The sequence below is a fragment of the Leptonychotes weddellii genome, chromosome 7 (genome assembly GCF_054177405.1).
Source record: "Leptonychotes weddellii isolate Sample4059 chromosome 7, ASM5417740v2, whole genome shotgun sequence".
Taxonomy (NCBI): domain Eukaryota; kingdom Metazoa; phylum Chordata; class Mammalia; order Carnivora; family Phocidae; genus Leptonychotes; species Leptonychotes weddellii.
Window position 1 is genome coordinate 129,390,139 of NC_138375.1, and position 24,336 is coordinate 129,414,474.

The window sequence follows — 24,336 nt, forward strand, 5'->3', positions numbered from 1 at the left end:
TTATTTTATACTTTGGGGTTATAATCCAATTCTCTGTTATTTATTTTGTTGCTCAAGCTGTTTCAGGTTTGGCCATTTGGAGTTCTTTCAGTTGGCTCTTGAGTCCCCTTGACTCACACCCACCATCTTGTTTTTTGAGCACTTGCTTACTTCCTGGCCCCACAAGATGCTCCGGGAGCCCCACCCCTAGGACCAGCCATTTCTCCAATGGTCCTAGGGCCCGCCGTTTCTCCAACGTTCTTCATTATTGAAGAATGGTGTTTAGAATCCACGGTCTGGGTGCTGGGTATGCTCACTGCCACCAGTGTGTGGCACTTCTTTCCTTTTGCTTCTTCTGGACCCTCTTGGCTGATAAAGAAGTATGTGGGTATGCCAACCAGTGTATACACAGGCCTATAAATAGTACTGTATGCATCCATCTTTATGAAGCTAAATGTTCATAGTAAAGTCTTGGAATTCTAATCCACTGTCACACATTTTATAGATATTGCAACTTTGGAGAAATATAAAGCCAGCCTGATTTTCCCCTCTCTACACAATTCACTTTGCCTAACAATTTTGCTTATCTTTGAAATTCAGTAAATTCACCAAGCCATATACTGGAGTTCATCATTTTCACTGGACTCTGACTCCACGAGACGGACAGATGTGTTCAGAGGACAAGCCTAGGGAGCCACCTAAATGTCATATAAGTAACACACAGTCTGTAGGCTTTTGGGTCTGGCTTATGTCACTTAGCAAAAATACATTTGAGATTCTCAATCCAAGAGATTGAGATTCAATCCCTTGAATGCCTGGATTAGTTTCCTGTGGATACGATAACAAGTTACCACAATCTTAGGGACTGAAGACAATACCGATCAATGAACTCACAGTTTCCAAGGGTCTGGAGTTGCGGCACATCTTGACTAAGTCTCCTGTTCAGAGTCTCACAAGGCCACAATGAACATCTCATCTGCTATCTCCTCTGAGGCTTACGATTCTCTCGGAAGCTCATGGGTTGTTGGTAGAACTCAGTTCCTTGCAGCTAGCTATAGGACTGAGGTCCTTGCCCTGTCAACACTTTGACTTCAGGGCAGTGAAACTGATTTCGGATTCTGACCTCCAGAACCGTAAGAGAATAAAGTGGTGTGTTTTAAGTCACTAAGTTTGGGGTAATTTGTTACAGCAGTAATGAAAAATGAATACGTTGCACATTAGAAGTGAAGTAAACGTTCATAGGTTATGTTAAAATAGAATAGGGATTCTCAAACTCTTTAATTGCCAACTCTTGGTAAGAAAAACATTTTATATCAATATCCAGTATGAACAAGCATACACAGTTGTATGCACAGGAATACATAATTGGAAGTTTTGCAAAACATTTATTTTACAAAGTATACTGTGATATTTTTTATAATGTTCTATTCTATTCCATTCTTTCTTTTTAAAAAGAAAATGCTGGTTAGGACCCACTAAATTGATTTCATATAATCTCCTAATGAGTATTCTGAAAAACACTAGAGCTCAGGGAAGAGTCTAGACCCAAAGGTGGATAGATGCGGATACATTTGAGGTGGGATTTAAATGTCAAACTATTTTTTTTAAAGATTTCTTTCTTTTTAAAAAAAAAAAGATTTTATTTATTTATTTGAGAGAGAGAGAGGGAGAGGGAGCATGAACAGGTGGAGGGGCAGAGGGAGAAGCAGACTCCCCGCTGAGCAGTGAGCCTGACTCTGGGCTCAATCCCAGGACCCTGGGATCACGACCTGAGCCAAACAAAGGCAGACGCTTAACTGACTGAGCCACCCAGGCGCCCCTAAAGATTTATTTCTTTGAGAGAGAGACAAAGAGAGAGAGTGTGCCGTGTGCCAGGTCGGGGGGGTGGGGAGGGTGCAGAGAGAAACCTAAGCAGACTCCACACTGAGTGCAGAACCCGACACGGGGCTCAATCTCACAACCCGAGCCAAAACCCAGAGTCAGACGCTCAACAGACTGCGCCAGCCAGGCACCCCTAAATGTCAAACTCTCGACAGCGTATGACAAATACTTCTTAGTTGCTCATAGTTGTGGCACTGCCACCAGGGACCTAAACAAATAACAGACAGTGCAAAGTTTTTCTCCGAAACTGAATTTTCTACTTCAGTGGTTCTCAATTGAAGGTGATTTTGCAGCCCAGGGTTTGTTAAGCAATATCTGGAAACAGTTTTGCTGTTACAACTGGGACACAGGCTGCTACCAGGACCAGACCAAATGCGGAGAGGCCGGAGATACATTCTACAACGCAGAGGACAATCCCTACGACGCTGAATTATCCAGCCCCTAATGTCAACAGTGCCAGGGTGGACAAACCAAGCTCTGACTTCATCTTCTCTTCGTCAGCCGTATCCAGACTGACTGGGTCGGTCTCTCCAGCTTCCCCGGGCTTGTCCTCCCTTACTGTGTCCCGTGGTCCAGAATTAAGCTTTTCCTGCATAGCATAGAACATTCACAGGCTCTTGTGAGTTAGGTTTGTGTTCCAGTCCGTTCCGGCTGCTGTAACAAATACCACAGACTGGGTGGTTTAGAAAGAACAGAAATTTCTTTCTCACAGTTCTGGAGGCTGGAAGTCCAAGATCAGGGTGCTGGCAGGTGCAGGCACGTGGGGGCCCTCCTCTGGGCTGCAGACTTCTCGTGTCCTCTGATGGAGGAAGAGGCTAGCAAGCTCTCTGGGGTCTCTTCTATAAAAGCACTAATCCCGTGCATGAGGGCTTGCCCCTTGGGGATCACATCTCCTAATGACATCGCTGTTTTGATTTCAACATAGGACTTGGGGGAGGACACAAACGTTCAGACCACAGCAGCTTCTGATTAGTGACAGCTACCTTTTTCAAAGTCTGTTAATGGATCTGAGAGCGATGACTGGTGGAGGCATGCGGGAGATCTTCTCGGCACACGGTGTCTCCAGTGTCTGCTCCCAGGGAGCGAACTAACCAGACCTGTGGATTGTTTCAAATTTCCAAAACTACCAAGTACCTCCTCTAGTCATCTGAAATCTACGGCTTTAGGTGATCAGAGTTTACCACAGTCCGATCTGAAGGACGTTTGGCGATCGCAGGTAGCACCTGTCCCTTTGAAAACTGAAATGATGTTGATTTCCACATGATAAGGCTGCTTAGGAGACTTCTTCACACTAAAAGTAATGTTACCGGCGTCCCTGATCCTCTGTGTTCCCTCGCAGGGCACTAGAGAACCGATTAAGGGTAGAAGGAATAGTCAGTAACCAGCTTCTGCTGTTTCTACAAATAACTGGTATAAAAGATACCATATATTTAGGAAATGACATCTAATTAAAGCCAACACAGGACAACTTTCTGAGGGAGGCCCAGGCCACATTCACCGGGCCAGCAGACTGGGGTACGGGTGGGTGGTGGTTCCCTGAGGGAACGGAGTGCGCTTAGTGTCCAAGGGTGGAGTGTGAAAATAATCTAGTTTAGCCCTCATATTTGGTGGTGGTGGTGGGGAGGGGGTGTGTTTGGAAAAGAAAAGTCACATGTATTGTTAATTCCAGAATGAATGGTTTTGTGGTTTGGGTATTATTATCTCTTCTAGTTTCACAGGAACATGAAAGCACCTATAAATAAACTCCAGGAAGTGAAAGATACATTACATCTTTGTAGGTTTTCAACATAATAATTAGAATTCCTGCCTCCTGAAACTAAGACAACTTGACAGTGGAAAGCACTCTGATCTTAATTTCTGTGTTGCAATGTGTAGTCCCTCCCCAAGCCCAGGGGTTGGGGGTTTGGTTGGAGTAGTGGTGACAGGAGGTTTTAGCAAAACCAAACTCAGGAGCTTGAAGAGTGAAGGAGGGTTGTCTGAGTGAAGGAGGGTTGTCTGAGAGACAAAGGTTCCAGAACGGCAACGTTCCAAGCAGAGCAAACCCTTGCAAGTGAAAAACATTCTTGACTAACCAGTCCGGCTCCTTCTGGATTTGTATGTAGCTCCCTCTGGAGCAAGGGCACATAAATTAAAAAAAGAAAAAAAGAAAAAAGGCTTGATTTCATTAAATGCTGACCTTGGGTTTGGCACTGTGTTAGGCACACCTCATAGATTAGTTCATGTGGTCATCACAGTAATTCAATGAGGTAAATACCAGTGGTATTCCCACTTACACAAGAGAAAACTGAGGCTTAGAGAGAGTGAGTATTTGGATTAACAAGGGGCCTCGCGGGAATTAGGAATCAGACCATTTGACTCTAGAGGCCGTGCAGTTAATCATTCTGGAACATGCAGTGCATGTGATTCTTTCGAGCACTGCCCAAAGTTTATTTTGCAGTGGGCTCCAAGGGAAGGCAATGGCTGGTTGCAATAATGGACGGTTGAAATGGGAGGGGTCTGTGAGTTGCTTTTTCCTTTTTCCAACCCTATCCATTTCTTAAAAATTGAAATATATTTGACATATATTTGCTATTGTGCAAATTTAAGGTGTACTTGTTGACTTCATACATTTACATAATGCAATATGATTGCCAAGGCTGTTAGCACCTGTCTCATCACATAGCATTTGTTTTCTGAGGTGGGATTAACTAAAATCTTGTCTCTTGGCAAGTTCGATTTTTATAATACAACCTTGTTCTCTGCAATCGTTACACTGGTATATTAGATCTCTAGGATTTCTTCTGTTTTCTTTTTTTCTCCACCACCCAAGTGTCCTTCTTCCTATTAATTTATTTAATTTTTAAATTTAAGTAAAGTTGACAAAATGTTACATTAGTTTTGGGTGCACAACCGTGAGTCAACCTCTCTATACATTAAGCTGTGCTCACCCCAAGTGTAGCCGCCGTCTGTCACCATGCAGTGCCGTTACAAGATCACTGACTCTATTCACTATGCTGTGCCTTTTATTTCCATGACTTATTCATTCCATTCTGGAAGCCTGTATCTGCCACTCCCCTTCACCCATTTTGTCCATCCCCCCATGCCTCTCCTCTCTGGCAACCGTCAGCTTGATCTCTGCATTTATAGGTCTGATTCTGCTTTTTGTTTATTCATTTGTTTTGCTTTTTAGTTTCCACATATAAGTGAAGTCATATGGTATCTTTCTTTCTCAGGCTGACTTTTTACTTAGCATAATACCCTGTATGTTCATCCATGTAGTCACATATGGCAAAAAAAAAAAAAAAAAATCTCATCCCTTTTTATGGCTGTGTAATATTCCAGTATGTATGTATCTATATCATCTATATCTATGTCTATACACACACACACACACACACACTCATACAGTTGGGTTGTTTCCATATCTCAGCTACTATAAATAATGCTGCAATAACAGGGGTGCATATATCTTTACAAATTAGTGTTTCATTCCTTTGGGTAAATACACAGTAGTGGAATTACTGGGTCATATGGTATTACTATTTTTAATTTTTTGAGGAACTGCATATTGTTTTCCATGGTGGCTGCACGAATTTACATTCCAACAGCACACTAGGGTTCCTTTTTTCCCACATCCTTGTCAACACTTGCTATTTCTAGTCCTTTTTATTTTAGCCATTCTGACAAGCGTGAAATGATATCTCATTGTAGTTTGGATTTGCATTTCCCTGATGATGGGTGATGTTGAGCATCTTTTCATGTGTATGTGGGCCATCTGTATATGTCTTCTTTGGAAAAATGTCTATTTGCGTCCACTGCACATTTTTTAATTGGATTGTTTGGTTTTCCTGGTGTTGAGTTGTATAAGTTCTCTATATATTTTGGGTATTAACCCCTTATTGGATAGATCATTTGCAAACATCTTCTCCCATTTGGTAGGTTGCTTTTTAGTTTTGTTGATGATTTCGTTCACTGTGCAAAAGCACTTTTAATTTTGACGTAGTCCCAATGGTTTATTTTTGCTTTTGCTTCCTTGCCTAAGGAGACATGTCTAGAAAAATGTTGCTATAGTCAATGCTAAAGAAATTACTACCTGTGCTCTCTTCTAGGATTTTTATGGTTTTAGGTTTCACATTTAGGTCTTTAATCCATTTTGAGTTTATTTTTGTGTGTGGTGTTAGAAAGTGGTAGAGTTGCATTCTTTTGCACATAGCTGTCCAGGTTTTTCCAGCACCATTGACTGAAGAGACTGTGTTTTCCCCATAGTATATTGTTGACTCCTTTGTCATAGATTAATTGACCATGGGTTTATTTCTGGGCTCTATTTTGTTTCATTGATCTATGTGTCTTTTTTGTCCCAGTACCGTACTATTTTGATTACTACAGCTTTGTAGTGTATCTTGATATCTCAAATTGTGATACCTCCAATTTTGTTTTTCTTTCTCAAGATTGCTTTGGCTATTTGGATTCTGTACAAATTTAGTATTATTTGTTCTAGTTCTGTGAAAGATTCTGTTGGTACTTTGATAGGGATATCACTGAATTTATAGATTGCTTTGAGCAGTATGGACATCTTAATGACATAAATTCTTCCAATCCATGAACATGGACTATCTTTCCATTTGTTTGTGTTGTCTTCAATTTCTTTCATCAGTGTTTTATAGTTTTCAGAGTACAGCTCTTTCACTTCCTTGGTTTAATCCTAGGTATTTTATTGTTTTTGGTGCAATTGTAAATGGAATTATTTTCTTAATTTATCTTCCTGCTACTTCATCATTAATGTATAGAAATGCCACTGATTTCTGGGTACTAATTTTGTACGGGACTTATTTTTCTACTAGTTTCAAGTTTGTATCATTAAACATCTCTCCTATTCCCTCACCATTCAGCCCGTTATAACCACCACTCTACTCTCTGTATTCATGAGTTCAGCTTATTTAGATTCCATATATAAGTAATGTCATACAGAATTCTCTGACTTATCACACTTAACATAATGTCAATGTCCATCCATATTGTCACAAATGGCAGGATTTCCTTTTTCTCATGGCTGCAAATATTTCACTATATATTATATATATCTTATCCATTCTTCCTTTTATGGGCACTTAAGTTGTTTCCATATATTGGCTGTGGTGCGTAATACTGCAATAAACATGGTAGTGCATATGTTTCTTAAATATCCTGTTTTCATTTCCTTTACATATATACCCAGAAGCAGAATTGCTAGATCATATGATAGGTTTGTTTTTAATGTTTTGAGGAACCTCCATACTGTTTTTTGTAGTGGTGGGGCAATTGTATATTCCCACCAACAGTGCACAGGTTTCCTTTTTCTCTACATCCTCAACAACACTTGTTATCTTCTGTCTTCTTGATGATGGCCATTTTAACAAGTGTAAGGTGAGATCGCATTGTGGTTTTGATTTACATTTCCCTAATGATTAGTAATGTGGAGCATCTTTTCATGTTGGTCATTTGGATGTCTTCTTTAGAAAAATGTCTATTTAGTTCCAATGCCCATTTTTAAATCATTTTTTTTGTTATTGAGTTGTGAGTTCTTTATATATTTTGAATATTAGCCCCTTGTCTGACATACGGTTTGCAAATATTTCACTCTGTAGGTTGCCTTTTTCATTTTGTTGATTGCTTCTTTTGCTATGGAGAAGCTTTTAAGTTTCATGTAGTCCTACTTGTTGATTTTTACCTTTGTTGTTTGTGCTTTTGGTATCATATCCAAAAAATCATTGCCAGTAAATGTCAAGGAGCTTCATCCCTGTGTCTTCTTCTAGGAATTTTATGGTATCAGGTCATATGTTTAAGTCTATGATCCACTTCAAGTTAATATTTTTTAAGTTTTTGTGTAAATTCCAGTTATTTAACATGCAGTGTAATATTAGTTTCAGGTGTACAATATAGTGATTCAACACTTCCAGTCCTGGATGCTCATCACAAGTGCACTGCTTAATCCCATCACCTATTTCATCCATCCCCCCCACCGACCTCTCCCCTGGTAGCCATCAGTTTGTTCACTATAGTTAAGAGTCTGTTTCTTGTCTTGCCTTGCTCTCTTTTTTCCCCTTTGCTCATTTGTTTTGTTTCTTAAATTCCACATATGAGTGAAATCATATGGTATTGTCTTTCTCTGACTAACTTATTTCGCTTAGCATAATACACTCTAGATGCATCCACATCATTGCAAATGGCAAGATTTCATTCTCTTTGATGGCTGAGTAATATTCCATTGTATATATATACACCACATCTTCTTTATCTATTCATCTGTTGATGGATACTTGGGCTGTTTCTATAATTTGGCTATTGTAGATAATGCTTCTATAAACAATGGGTTGCATATATCCCTTTGAATTAGTATTTTTGTATTCTTTGAGTAGTGCAATTGCTGGATCATAAGGTAATTCTATTTTTCAAAATTTTTGAGGAAATTCCATACTGTTTTCCAGAGTCACTTCAAGTTGATTTTTGTGAGTGGTGTAAGCTACAGGTCCAATTTCATTTTTCTCCATGCATTTATCCAGTTTTCCCAGCACCATTTGTTGAAAAGACAATCCTATCCCCATTAGGGGTTCTTGGCTCCTAGTCAAATATCAGTTGACTATATATGTAGGGGTTTAATTCTGAGCTCTCTATGCTGTTCCATTGGTCCATGTGTCTATTTTTATGCCAGTGCCATACTGTTTTAATTACTATAGCTTTGTAGTATAGTTTGAAACCTGAAAGTGTAATACCTCTGGCTTTGTTTTCTTTCTCATGATCGTTTTGGATATGTGGGGTCTTTTGTGGTTCTACACAAATTTTAGGATTTTTTTTTGTCTTTCTGTGAAAAATGCCATTGGAATTTCGCCAGGGATTGTGTTGAATCTATAGATGGCTTTGGGTGGGATGATGTCAGCATCATGGCAACATGAGTTATTCCTTTTTCCTTTCACCTTTTATTTGCAACTGATTGGTCATTCATAATGAAACAAAAGTGCCTCTGCACTTTACACCAGAGCACACAGATTTCTACCAACTGTGATTCAGAAAGTAGAAGCACTGAAACCTGAAGGGTACTGTGGATTTAAGGGAGTCAGTGAGTCTGCCCCATCCTCACTTGACACAATAAGGGGGGTGGGGGGGGCGGGAAGCAAAAAATGGAGAGTACCAAACAGCGCAGACATGCAAGGGACATAAAAAATGTGTGACGGTCTAGCCAGCCTGATGGAGAAGCAGGCATACCATCGGAGCAGAACAGAGATGAGTTTGGAGACAGAGGAGAAGGAGGATCTCAAGGAGTCAGTCCGATTCCCCAGGGTGACACTGCAGTGCCCTTGGATTTTGCCAGCAGCAACAACAGTGACCTCCCACACAAAGGAAGTAGAAAGCAAAACAGGTGTGGCTGACTGACCACCTGGCTGAGTAGGTCACAGATGGAGGAACCTCTTTCTTTCCAGCAGTGTAGATTTCTGAAGATGGACCTCCATTACTGGGGGGTAAGGAGAAGAGTGAAAAGGGAAAGACACAAACAAGATTAACCAAGACTTTGAAGGAGGGAGTTACCCATTGCCTGCTTCAAGGTTTCAGCAGAAGGTCTACCCATAAAACTCTGGCAGTACCCCCCACTGGAGGATCCCCCTTTCAGGCAATGGGCACCCACAAAGCCCCAGAGGCTAAGTCCACACCCTTCCTTACCCCAGCCCCCTCCACCACTTTTCTCTCTACCAGCCTTTTTTAAATGTGCCCTCCTCAGTGCAGCCCCAGAGTCAGTCAGGTAGAGATACCAAAAACTTGAGATATACTGCCACCTCGTGGAAAACAAGAGTTTCGAGCTGCTAGTCTGTTGAATCGGAATGTCAAAGTGAACTAAGACGAGTGTGTGCTATATCAGAGGCAACAGCAGAGGCACATTTCATCAAACACTATGAAAAATCACGGTAGTATGGTATAACAAAAAGAAAATGATAATTCTCCAGCAGCCAAACCCAAAGACACTAATCTAACTGTTAAAGAATTCAAAATAGCAGTTATGAAGAGATCCAACAACTCACAAGAAAATGCAGAAAGGCAATTAAATAAACTCAGGATTATAAGCAATGAGTTCTTCGGAGGAGTTCTGCACCAAAGAAACTGAAAATTTAAAAAGAACCAGACAGAAATTCTGGAGCTGAAGAATTCAATGAATCCAGTGAAGAATGCATTAGAGCTTAAGAAATAGGGCAGATCAGACTGAAGAAAGAATTAGTGATCTGGAGGATAAGAATTTAGAAACAATTCAGTTAGAAGAGGAAAGAGAACTAAGAGTTTAAAGAAGTGAAGACACCCTATGAGAGCTATTAGATATGATAAGAAATACAAATAAAACAACTGGTCTACGAGATGGAGAAGAGAGGGAAAAGGAAGCAGAGGGTATATTTAGAGAAATAATAGTGGAGAACTTCCCAACTCTGGGGAAGGAATTGGACATACAAGTCCAGGAACCTAATAGAACACCTTATATCAATGCAAAAAAGACCTTCTCCATTACAATGAAATGGTCAAAAATCAATGATAGAAAATCATAAAGGCAGCAAGAGGTAAAAAGAAAACAATCTACAAAGAAACCCCCCCATTAGACTGTCAGCAGATTTCTCAGCAGAAATGCTACAATCCAGGAGAGAACAGAATGACATTCAAAATGTGCTGAAAAATAAAAATTGCCAGCCAAGAATACTTTTATGGCAAAGTTATCCTTCAGACATGAAGGAGAAATGAAGGTTTTCCCAGATAAAAACTGAGGGAGTTCACCACCACTAGACCTGCCTTGCAAGAAATGCTCAAAGATGTTCCTCAAGCTGAAATGAAAAGATGCTAATTACTTATATAAAATAAATGAAAGTGCACAATACTCTAGCAAAGGTGAAAATAAACAATAGGGTAGTATGGGTAATGGGACTTTGAGTAGTTTGGACATTTTAACTATATTAATTCTTCCAATCCATGAACACAAAATGTCTTTCCATTTGTTTGAGTCTTCTTTGATTTCTTTCAACAAAGTCCTATGGTTTTCATTGTATAGATTTTTCACTTCCTTAGTTAAATTTCTTCTTACGTATTTTGTTGGTTTGGAGTGAATGAGATATTTTTCTTTGTTTGCTTTTCCAAACATTTTAATCCAACTGATTTCTATGTTGATCTTATATCCTTCAACCTTACTAAATTTGTTGATTAGTACCAGTAGTTTTTTCGTTGAGTCTTTGGGATTTTCTCTATGGAAAATCGTATCATCTGCAAATAGTATCAATTTATCAATAATACCAATTTTACTTCTTCCTTTTTAATTTGGATGCCTTTTATTTATTTATTTATTTATTTATTTATTTAGTCTCGCCTGATTACCCTTGCCTATGCCTAATTACCCTGGCTAGGACTTCTGGTACTATGTTGAATAAGAATGGTGAGAGTGGGCATCATTGTCTATTTCTCGATCTTGGGGAACAGCTTTCAACTTTTCTCCATTGAGTATAATGTTAGCTGTGAGGTTGTCATACATGGCCTTTATGTATGTTACTTCTATACCCAATCTATTGAGGGTTTTTATCATGAAAGAATATTGTATTTTGTCAAATGCTTTTTCCGCATCTATTGAGATGAGCATGTGATTTTTATCTTTCATTCTATTAATGTGGTGTAAAACACTTACTGATTTGTGTATGTTGAACCCTCCTCACATCCTATGGACAAATCCCACTCGATCATGATGCATAATATTAAGTTTGTTTATATTTTGTTGAGAATTTTTGCATCTACATTCGTCAGGGATACTGATCTATAGTTTGTATAGTTCTCTTTTCTTGTAGTGTCCTTATCTGACTTTGGTATCAGGGTAAGGCTGGCTTTGCCTAACGGGTTTGTAAGTGTTCCCTCTTCTTCAGTTTTTTGGAAGATTTTTGAGAATGATTGGCATTCATCCTTCTTTAAATGTTTGCTGTTATTCACCAGGAAAGCCGTCTAGTCCTCTGTGTTGGAAAGTTTTTGATTACTGACTCCATCTCTTTTACTTACTGGTCTGTTCATACTTTCTGTTTCTTCCTGACTCAGTGTTGTGTGTTTCTAGGAATTTATCTAGGTTGTTTAATTTGTTGGCATATAATTATTTATAGTAGTCTCTTATGGTTCTGTATGTTTTTGCAGTATGAGTTGTAATGTGCCCTCTTTTGTTTCTGATTTGAGTGTTCTATGTTTTTCCTTGGTTAGTCTAACTAAAAGTTTGGACATTTTTATCTTTTCAAAAAGCCAACTCAGTTTTGTTGGTCTTCTCTATTGTTTCTCTTTTCTCTATTTCACTTATTTCTTCTCTGGTCTTTTTAAAAAAATTTTTATTTATTTACTTGAGAGAGAGAGAGGGCATGGTGGGGGGGGGAGGGTCAGGGGGAGAGGGAGAAGCAGACTCCCCGCTGAGCAGGGAGCCTGACTCTGGGCTCAATCCCAGGACCTCGAATCATGACCTGAGCCGCAGGCAGTCACTTAACCAACTGAGCCACCCAGTCGCCCCTTCTCTGGTCTTTATTATTTCCTTTTTTCTACTAATTTTGGGCTTAATTCTTCTTTTTCTAGTTCCTTGAGATGTAAACTAGGTTGTTTGAAATCTTTCTAATTTTTTAATGGATGCATTTAACACTGTGAACTTCCTTCTTAGAACTGCTTTGCCAGCATCCCATAAATTTTGGTATGTTGTGTTTCCATTTCCATTTGTTTTAAGACATTTCTTCTTTGACCCACTAGTTGTTCAGAAGCATGTTTAGTTTACACATATTTGTAGATTTTCCAGCTTTCCTCTTGTTATTTACTAGTGTCTAGTTTCATATAATTGTGGTTGGAAAAGATAGCTAGTATGATTTCAGTCTTCTTAAATTTGGTACAACTTGTCTTTTGCCTTATCATATGATCTATTATGATGAATGTTCCATGTGCACTTGAGAAGAATGTGTATTCTGCTGCCAATATTGGATAGAATGTTCTACATAGGACTGTTAGGTCCATTTGGTCTAAAGTATAATTCAATTTCAATGTTTCCTTGTTGATTTTCTATCTGAATGAATAATTTATCAATAATTTATCATTGCTGAAAGTAGGGTATTGAAGTCCCCAACTCTTATTATATTGTTGTCTATTTCTCCCTTCAGATCTATTAGTATTTGCTTGATAGATTTAGGTGCACCAATGTTGTGTGAGTACATATTTATGATTGTTAGATCTTCTTGGTGTATTGACACTTTCATCATTATATAATGACTTTGTTTCTTGTTTCCATGTTTGGTTTAAAGTCTATTTTGTCGGACATAAGTATAACTACCCCACTTTCTTTTGATTTCTACTTGCATGGAATATCTTTTTCATAAATTCATAAATTCAATCCATTTAAAGTAATTATAGATAGGTAAGGACTTACTATTGCCATCTTATCTATCTATTGCTTTCTGGTTGTTTTGTCTATCCATTGTTTATTTCTCCCTCTGTTTATGCCTACTTTTTGTTCATGGATGGATGTCTAATTAGTGATTGTTATGTAAATTGGTGATCTATTAGGTTCATGAACTTGGATGCCCAAGTCTTTTCCCAGGTTTAGAAAGTTTTCAGCTATTATTTATTTTTTAAAATATATTTTTAAGGATTTTATTTATTTGCCAGAGAGAGAGAGCACAAACAGGGGGAACAGCAGGCAGAGGGAGAGGGAGAAGCAGGCTCCCCGCTGAGCAAGGAGCCCGATGTGGGACTTGATCCCAGGACCCTGGGGTCATGACCTGAGCTGAAGGCAGACGCTTAACCGACTGAGCCACCCAGGCATCCCTATTATTTCTTTAAATAAACATTTTGTCTCCTTCTCCCTCTCTTCTTCTAGCATCCCAATTATTCTCATATTTGTCCTTTTGACTGAGTCCCATAGATCACTCAGGCTTTGCTCTTTTTTATTCCTTTTTTCTTTGTTCACTTCTGAATTATTTCTAAATTCCTGTCCTCTAACTCACTAATTCTAGCTTCCATTTGCATGACTCTGCTGCAGATGCTACTCTATTCTTCGTCTCACTCATTGAATTCTCCAGCTCCAGACTTTGATTCTTTCCTATAATTTCTATCTCTTTGGTGAAGAGTTCATTTTAGTTGTTCAGTTGTTTAGCTGTTTTTTTCCCTATTATCATTGAACTGAGTTTTCTTGTAGTTCACTGAATTTCTTCAAAATAACTATCCTGAATTCTTTCTTTACCAGTCAAATCACAGTATTCTGCAGCTATGCACTGAGCTGTTGGGAAATTATTTATATCTTCTTGGGTTGACATATTTTCTTGATTTTTCATGTTCCTTATATTTTTGCATTGCTGTTTTCCCACTTGAAACCCACACCTCCTTAAATCTTTATTGATTGCTTCAGATTGGGTAGTGATCATTGGAGTTGCTGTAACTGGGGTTTCCTCAGCTTTTTTTTTTTTTTTTTAGGTTTTATTTAAATTCAAATAAGTTAACATATAGGGTATTATTAGTTTCAGGCGGGGTTTCCTCAGCTTTTGAATGGGTTGACCTGGCTCCACTGTCCTTGCTCCCTCTTGTGGCAGAATTCTTAAGCTTTTACATCTTTTCTTAGGCTTATAACTCAACAAGCCTCTCTTTCGTTTTCCAGAAGATGACTTTACAGTTCCAGTTTGTGGTATCGCCCTTGCCCACAGATCCATTTTTTCTGAGAGCACTGCGAATACTGGACCTGCTCTCACCAACCCTGACTTGGAAGCACTAACAAGGATCGGGCCACAGAGTGGGGGTGGGGTGGGGAGGTTAAGCGGGATGCTCCAAAAGGTTGTGGACCAACTTCCTGGTGAAGTCCCAAAGCAGTCAGTAGGAACCATGTTCCTTCAATGCCCTTTGATATCCTTACCTGTTTCCTTCCCTTTCTCCTCCCTCCCCCCACTCATGGATATCCTGCCTCTGGGTGCTACTGGAGGGAAATGTGCGCCATGACCCGCAAAACTGGGGTAGTCGGGCACTTACAGCTTTCTGTCTTCTCCACAGGAAAGGCCGCCAACACTTGACAGCTTAGCCCCATGTGGGCTCTGGTGGAGCTTCTCCCTCTCCGCTGTGTCCAAACTCATCCTTCCTGTTCCAAAGGTGTGCTGGAATTTCCCCACAAGCAGGCTGGATTTCTACAAATTCTTTCTTGCCTGTGTGTATCTGAATAGGCCAGCACACTCCAGGTTTTTTCCCTTGCTGGGGCAAACAGGGGTCCACAGGACTACCTTGGATCCACAGCCTTTACCAGGTGTTTGTCCATCTTTGGAAGCATAGGTAGGTTGAGAGTCATCTCTTGGTGTAGGGTGCTGGGTCCAATAGCACCCAGCGAGGCACTTTTGTTCATGCACAATTTTCTAATTGTTTAAAAAAAGGGTTGGCGGCAGTGGCGGCAGAGGTGGCGGGGGGAGAACAAGGAGGGACATCCCACCCCCTCCATGATGCTGACATCTCTCCCCATTCATTTTTAGGGAGCAACCTATCAAAGGTAATTCTGACACAGAAATTCTGTGATCGGGCATGGGTGGGAGCCTGATAGGTACCCTCACCTCTTCTTCACCTGCAATAATCAATTTCTCTCTCTTCAATTTGATATCTCCCCCTCTCTCTCCACACCCCTCCCCCTAGTATATTTTAACATCTGGGTTTGGAGTTGCATTGAGTGAGCTGTGCTGTCAGCAGCTGGAAAGCCAGCAGCCGGGTCCTAATGAAATCCGACAATCTCCCAAAATAGTTGTGATTTTCACTGGTTGAGTCATGACAGTTATTACTTTTGGTGCTCTGAAAGACTCTTTTGGTCAGACGTCAATGAGCTGTGGAGGAGTGGTGGACAGGGACTCTTTTCTTTGCCAACTGGTTGTTTGATATGAGGAACCTGGAATGAATGGGAGGCAGCTGTAGATTGAAGTTTAAAAGACTCGTTGTGCCCCTGGAGGAAGGGTGTCCTTTTTGGGAGCCAACGAGACCTCTATATCCATAGATCCTAGAGTTGTGAGAAGAGGAAGCAGAAATTCCCCTGGTGGGTCACTGGGAGTGCTATGCTTACTTCCACCCCTTGGTACCTGGACCCATGTGGTATACCTATTGAGAGCAGAGTACCATATAATGATCGTTGATTTAGAGTATATGTTACATTCTGGAGAATGTCGTCCCATCTTTGCAGGATTATCTCCAACCTGTTGCCTCCTGTGTGCCTTTGAAAAAAGCTGCTCCATCATTCTATCAGTCCAGTGGCTTCTGAGTTTGGCAGCAAATGACAGGATCAGTCCGTCTCATTGTTCTGTGCTTAACTGCTGTGCCTCCTTTGCTGTAAAGTGGATTCTTGGGTCCTTTACCATGGTACGTAGGATCCTATGTAGTGGACCAATCAAACCCTTTGTAAGTCCTTGGATAGTGATGTTGGTGGAGGCCATGGGGCCGGGAAAGGTAAACTCATAGCCAGAATGTGTGTCAATTCTAGTCAGGATTAATTCACTCCCTTTTCTAAGATGGAAGGGCTCCAACGTTACCTGCCACCAAGTGTCTGCCTGGTTTCCACAAAGGAAGGTGCTGTTATCAGGGGCTCAGTGTTGGTCTGTTACTGGCAGGTAGAGAATTTGACACAAACGGTAGCTAAATCAGCCTTGGTGAGAAAGAGCCCACACTGTTGGACCCATGTGTAACCTCCACCCTTCCACTACTCTGTTCAAGCTCCCATTGTACCAACAACTGTAGTGGCCAGGAACAGAGGCACACCGACACTTCACTGAGTCAATCTGTTTGGTAGTGCAGTGTCTCTTCTGTGACAGATGATCTCTGATGGCTAACAGGATTCAACAATCTTCGTGTTTTCATGCTCATTCCTAAGGAGCTATTCACACGCCTTTTCCCCAAACGTCCTCATCCCTCATCTTCCAAGCTTTCTCTTTCCAGGCCTTTGGCTAATCAGCCAAACCATCAGCTACTGCCGGTGAATCCTGGGCCACTTTTCACATAGTGGATGTCCATGTATACAACCCAAAGCTTTGAGCATGGGAAGGATTTCTCCTCACCATTATCTTTCCCTGGAGCTGAAGGAGAGGCACTGGTCAATAGCGGAAAATGAAATTGGGGCCAGGACTTGTGCAGCTTATCTGTACCCTCTGGCCCCATCCTTTCCCATGTACCACTTGCATCTTCCTACACATTGTTGCTGGGTCCACCTAACCAGACTTCTGCGAGTCTGGTGGATCCTAGCTCCATTCTGGATGTATGATCACATCCCAGATCAGATGCTTATCTCAACCAGGGCCCAGGAGCACCCAAGGAACTGTGTTTCAAATGATGTGTAATTTTCCAATGCAGGGGGCAAGGTATGGTTGCAGACTCATAGGAAGTTTATGTTGTAATTCTCCAACTGGGTCATGTCACAGACACCACATGGCATCTTTTTCTATCGCTGACACCTCCTCTATCATTGGGTCAGTCAGGCAATGTGGTCCAAGAGGAAAGATCACTTGCATTGCAACCTATGGCAGATCCCTCTTCTGTTCTAGGCCTCACTCAAAGCTAGAAGTTATTTGTGTAAATTTGCTGGAACAGTGTTTCCAATATGAAATATGCTGCCTCCAGAGTCTGAAGAGGCCTACCAACCACTGTGCTTGCCTCAGAGTGAGGGAGTTGTTAGATACATTTTACTTTGAAAGGGGTATCCTGGAATATCCTAGATTACTGGATCCCTAAAAATGTTCCTTATATGGTAGGCTCCTGATTCTTCATAGGGCTCATTACCAGGGAGGGCATGTATCTTCAAGGCCTTCAGTGTGCTTGCAACTCCTTGTTCATCCAGCTCAAGTAACACAATGTCATTGATATGTGAACCAATGTGATATAAGGTCAGCTGATGATCCAGATCCTTTGTGACTGTATTATTATTGAGGGCAGGTGAGTTAACATTTATGGTACACTGTTGTGTATCCATAACATCAACTTTCTGTCCCTAACAGGGGTGAAAAAGAAGGCATTTACCAGACTGGTGGCCATATTCCATCAACATGAGGCCTTGTTAACCTCCCCTAACAAAGTTACCACATCTGGTACAGCAGTGACAACTTGGTCAAGTTTGCAGTGGCCTCGTCATCCTCCAAGATCCATTTGTAGGGAACAGACTAGACAATTCAGGCAGGATGCAGTGGAGACCACCATTCTTGCCCCATTGAGGTCTTTCTCTTCTAGATCTTTCTCTTCTACCCAAGTATTAATATTTCTATTTCCTATCATGGCTGAGAGTACGGAGGCAATTTCAAAGCTTCCACTTAGTCTTCCTTTCCATAGTAGCTCTTACTCCACAGACTAAGGAACCACTAGGAGCATTTTTTCCCCAAACATTGTGTCGATGCCAGTCAGATATATTCAGAGATTGGGAAAATGACCGCTAGGTGGATTTTTGAACCCAGTAGACTAGGAGCTAGACCTGGGCCAGGGCTGAATTTATTACCTAGCTCCTATATGACCCCATTGTAATGGGGGCAAGGGCGTGCGATGTCTGATCCCGAGTTATCATTGTCACCTTGGAAACTGTGCCCAATACTACTCAGAATATTGGGTATTTTTTCCATTTCCCAGGGTATGGTTACCACTAAGTTCCTTTGGGGGAAGCACACCATAGGCACATGCCATGGTAATCAAGGTCTTTTCCTCCTGGAGATTTGGTATTTCTGTCAGGGAGTGAGCTCTGGGTCTGAGAACCGGCTTAGGATCAGAACCTGGATAAGAGTTCATGGCTTTTTATTGTGCTGGGTGCTCCCGGCCTCCCAATCATTTTTTTTTTTTTCTTTTGGCTATATAGACTGGCCAATGCCCTTACCAAGCTGACCATCTATCTTGTACCTACTGAAGCTGTGCCCCGCTAACTATCTCTACAGAGAGGTAGATCTGCTCCCTGCAAATCAGGACCTTTGGTTGCCAGCCACCCTGACCTTGCAGTTAAGATAATTTACCCACGTTGCTCCTGATGGTTAAGTGCCACAACCTGGAATCTATTACTGCAGGATCTCATCATCCTTATTGCTATCAGGGCTCAACTCTGTAACAGCATTTCCCACCATCAGCCCTGGCCTTCAGAAGACAGCCTATACTGAGCTTCTAAATGATGGTGTTCCTTTAAACAGAACATTCCTTGTTGCTATGGTAAATGGAGAACCTCTGTGTTGTCTTACATTACAGTATATTCAGTCTAATGCACATACCTCCTCAAGCTTCTTGATCCCTTTTTCCCCTTTTCTGCCTTGGAAGTTCTGTGATACTTAGCTGGGCCAAGCTAGGTGGCTAAGGCTCTCTCCAAGTTTCCAAGAACTACCCTAGCCATGTATGGGCACTGTCTCCCTGGGTCTCTGCCAGAGCTAAATCTTTTATCATTGGAAAGTGCTTACATATAAATAAACTCTCTCTCATCCAACTTTATGTTCCTTCCCCCCTTGACCCAGAATGCTCAGGATCCAGGCTCATATGTACTCTCTCTTGGCTCCTCTGAGTTTATTTGGGCAAAGTTTTACAGCAACTTTGGCAGGCCCAGCACCGGACTGAGCCTTGTGTTGGGTCTTCTGCACCCTAGTTATTGGCTTAGTGTCAGAGCAGGTGAGGCAATCCTGAGGAGAGTACATGTTATCCTGCGAGGTAGAAGTTAATGCATCCTCTTCAAGCAAAGAAGAGGAAGGCAGTGCGTAGAAGCTTAACAGGAAGAAGGGGGCTACCTTCTGCAGGTCCATATCCAAGATTTTCGGGTGCATTAACCCAGATGTCCTCATCCCAAGTTTCAGGTCCTACTTCTTTCCAACTATGTCCCTGACCTTGGCTTAGCAGATATGATGGTGCTGGAATCCAGTCTTCTCTTGAAGACTGCCAATCTTCAAGTCCTGGCCCTGATCCTCAGCATTTTCCATCCTCCAGCTGCAGGAGATGAGAGTCTTTGTATGCTGTCAAGGAGGCCTCTGGCTTTCATACACAGCCTTTAATTGGTGATTAATCACCCTCAGCATTTCTCGAATGCACTGACTGCCCCCAACAACCAACATCCAAATCCACACTCTTTGTAATTACTACTTCTCTTGAACTTCTCCGAGGCCTGAGACATTGTCCCTACCAGAGCATTCCCAGTACCCCATGCCAGTTAAGCACCAGTGAAAGTTTCAACAATTACATTGCTATGGCATGCTGATGGTGATCCATGCTCCATGTGCCACCGGTAATGGGAACCTCCACTGCCAGCCTGCCGGTGGGTGATCCAGCTCCAAAATTTTAGAATCTGCTTCCTGAGACCATTCTTGGCTATTGCTGCCTTAGATGGGCTTCCCTGAAAAAACAGACTGAGATGGAGATCTGCATGCAGGACATCCACTGCGGTATGCCACTGGGATCAAAACCTGCGAGTGTCTGCAGGAAGTACGATGAGGCAGACAAAAAGAGTTAAGTAGCAATGCAGTCACAACAAAGGCCTCAGCTGATTGCATGGGTAGCACTGAAGCTGGGATGGCTTTTCAGAGTTGTCCCGCCTTAGGCAAGGGGTCTGGGCTTTTATAACTTGGATGTGGGATGTCTTCGGAGAAGAGTCAGGACTTAGGTGAGTGAGCTCTCTTCAGCTGGTGGATATTCTAATAGCAACTCTGCTGAGTGTGCTCAGCCACCCACTCCACCAGGCGTGGAGGGAATGAGTGCTTCGGCCCTAAAGGATGCACCCGAGAACCTTCTGAGAAGTCCAGTTTCCATCCCCAAATTGCTGCCCTGTTTCCTCCCTCTCACTATAGATAATATTTTAAAAAATATATAGTGTATCCTTCCACTTAAAAATATAAACAATACATGCACACACTACATACACACACATACTCATTCTTTTTCTTAGGTAACTGGTAGCCTATTGTGATGGTTAATTTTATGTGTCAACTTGACTGGGCCACAGGGGTGCCCAGACATTTGCTTAAACATTGTGGGTGCTTCTGTGAGGGATTTTGGTTGAAATTAACATTTAAATCAGTATACTGAGTGAAACAGAAAGCTCTCCCCAATGTGGGTGGGCCTCACCCAAAGACATGAATCAAATAAAAAGGCTGACCCTCATCCAAGTAAGAGAGAGTTCCTCCTGCCTGTCTTCAAACTGGGACATTGGCTTTTTCTGCCTTCAGAATCAAACTTTTATAATACATTTCTTATGTTATTTAAAAAATATCACCAACACCATGATTTTATTTAAAGAGATTTATTAAAAGCAATTGGCCTATATGATTACAAGGGCTGATAAAAGCCCCAAGATCCTCCAAGTGAGTCAGCAATCTGAGATTTAAGAGAGCTGAAGATGAAGTTCCAGTCCAAGTTTGAGGGCCTGAGAACCAGGAGAGCCAAATGGTGTAATTGCAGTCTAAAGGCTGGCAGGCTTGAGACCCAGGATAAGCTGATGTCAGTTTTTCTGAAGGCAGGAAAAAGCTGATATTCCAATTTGAAGACAGTTAGGTAGAAGGAAATCTCTCTTATTTGGATGTGAATCAGCCCTTTTATTCTATTCAGGCCTTCAACTGATTGGACGAGGCCCACCCACATTAGGAAGAACAATCTGCTTTACTCAGCCTATTGATTTAAAGGATGTTAATCTTATTATACAGAAAATCGCCAAATTATAATGGCACAACTTACAAATTTTCGACTTTATGATGGTGCAAAAGCAATATACATTCAGTAGAAACTATACTTCAAATTTTGAATGTTTATATCTTTCCCCTGGCTAGTGATAGGCAGTACAATACTCTCTTGTGATGCTGGGCAGCAGCAGCGAGCCCCAGCTCCCAGTCAGCCACGCAATCACGAAAGTAAAACAACCAATACACTTAGGACCATTCTACCCATATAACCATTCTGTCTTTCACACTCAGTACAGTATTCAATAAACTACATGAGACATTCAACAGTTTATTATAAAATTACCTTCGTGTGAGCTGATTTTGCCCAACTGTAAGCTAATGTAAACACACTCAGCACATTTAAGGTAGGGTGAGCTAAGCTTTGATGTTCAGTAGGTTAGGTTTATAAAATGCATTTTTGACTTAGGATATCCTCAATTTATGACTGGTTTATTGAGGAAGATCTATGAATACACAGTCATCCTATTGACTCGATTTCTCTGGAAAACCTCGACTACTAAAATAATACCATACGTAAGTTTTTCCATCTTGCTTTTTTCACTTAACAGTCTATTCTAGGGGTCAATTTGTGGCAATGTACACAGCTATTTCTCATTTGGATTGTTCCATAAGATTCTGTAGTGTGGATGTAACCTAGCTTTCCAACCAATCGCCTTCCAAAGGATATCTGGGCCATTCCAGTCTTCTGCTATTACAACTAGTGTGGTAGTTACTACAATTTTACCAATTCCTTACTGGTAGGTATTTAAGGTATCTCCAGTTTACTTTTTGCTTTATAAAAACTGATGCAATAAATACCTTGTATGTAAAGATACCAAGGATGCTGTATAAGTAGAGTCCTGAGAGTGGGTCATGGGTATGTGAGAAATGTATATTTTTAATTTTTAAAAATTTTCACAAAGTTGGGGTGCCTGGGTGGCTCAGTTGATTGAGCATCCAACTCTTGCTTTCGGCTCAGGTCAGGATCTCATGGGTCGTGAGATTGAGCCCCACGCTGGGGTCCGTGCTCAGTGAGGAATCTGCTTGGGATTCTTTCCCTCTTCCTCTCCCTCCCCTTTTACCCCTCCCTGTGCTCGTGTGCTCTCTCTCCCTCAAAAATAAACTTTAAAAAAATTTTTTTTCACAAAGCTTGGCATATGCTTTTTATTTTTATATATTTTTTTAAAGATTTTATTTATTTATTTGACAGAGAGAGAGACAGCTAGAGAGGGAACACAAGCAGGGGGAATGGGAGAGGGAGAAGCAGGCCTCCCACAGAGCAGGGAGCCCGATGCGGGGCTTGATCCCAGAACTCTGGGATCATGACCTGAGCCGAAGGCAGACGCTTAACGACTGGGCCACCCAGGTGCCCCAGCTTGGCATATGCTTTTTTTAAAAAAAAAGTTAACGATACGTTACATTCCCACCAGCAACATATGACCATTCTCATTCCTCACATCCTCTTCAGCATTGGATATTGTCACCTGTTTTAATTTTTGCTCATATGATGAGTGAAAATAAAATCTAATTGTCCTTTTAACTTGCATTCTCTGACTACTCGTGAAATTAAGCATCTCTACCTATTCCTTGGCTACGGAGATATAGTTTTCCATGACTTGCCTATTTTTGTAATTTGTACAATGTTTTCTTTTTCTTACTAGAATATATTGAGAGACAAAAAACCTTTTAATTATTTCTTGAGGTAAAACCAATAACTGGCCCAGAAGCTTTCCTAATTTTGGCACATCCTAGTCAAACCCAAACTTAATCTTCTCACAATTTTGCCCCGTAAAACAAAGGGAAGAGAAAAAAAAGTAGAAATACTGCCAGGCACTCTGTGTGGTACTGTTTACAGCTCCACGGGAACTGGCACAGTAGGCACTCAAAACACATTTGTCAAATGACCGAAGACCAGGGACCCCCCTGAATGCTCCGCTTTGCAGAACTTTTACACATCTCTGAACTGATGGAAATCCTAATAATCACAGACTGGATTTCTGTGGCCTCAACAGAAGGAAGCTCAGAGTTAGATAAATATTATTTAGAAAAAATAAAGTGACTTTTCTTACCTCCCAGAGCCCATGGAGTAAAATTCATAAATGCCACAAATCTAAGGAAATGTGTCAAAGAGAACATTTGGGGAGGACTAGAACCATAAAACAACAACAACAACAACAACAGAAATACCCACCTTGGTCTAACTGGAAGAGGAACCTCGTTCATGGCTCAGAAGGTAAGACCAAATAAGAAAATGTGGGCCAATAATGGGAAATCAGAATAGGAGATTGTTAAAACTTAAGCAAACACTTTAGCTTTGACTTTGGGATGGAACAGTCAGGTGGAGCCCCACAGGGTTTTATGTTCAAAAGCAACTAGGTATTTGCCAAAATTATTTTTCATCAACCGAGCAAGAACGGACCAGATGAAAAACTTACACCTATCTGTGTAAAGTAGGCGTTGTAATTTCTCAATATGGATTTTAGAAAAAGATCTGTCATCTCCCACCTCACATCTGTACACAACACTACCCGATACACTCCTCTTGACTTGTGAAACAACTGAGTTTTAGAATACTTTAGTAAGTTTTTGAATATTAAAAACATGAGTACGAATTGAATAAATCAACATCAACAGCTGTTTAACAGTGATAAAATATACTTTTATTTACTTTGTTGAGTCAGAGGGTCGTAAAAAAATTATTGCTAAAGTAGATATCAGGCAAACAGAAAGGTGCTTTAGAAGTCCAGTTACCTTGGAGTTTATTTAAACTAAGAGGAAAAGGTCATAATGTTTTCATGCAATACATACTTGGTTCTTTAAATAACAATTGTGACAA

General features: G+C 41.0%; 1 protein-coding gene across 2 annotated transcripts in view; it reads right to left on the bottom strand.

Moving 5' to 3' along the window:
• AP3S1 (adaptor related protein complex 3 subunit sigma 1) overlaps nucleotides 1-24,336 on the bottom strand; it is a 128,017-nt gene that overhangs the window by 30,897 nt on the left and 72,784 nt on the right. The window lies entirely within an intron of this gene.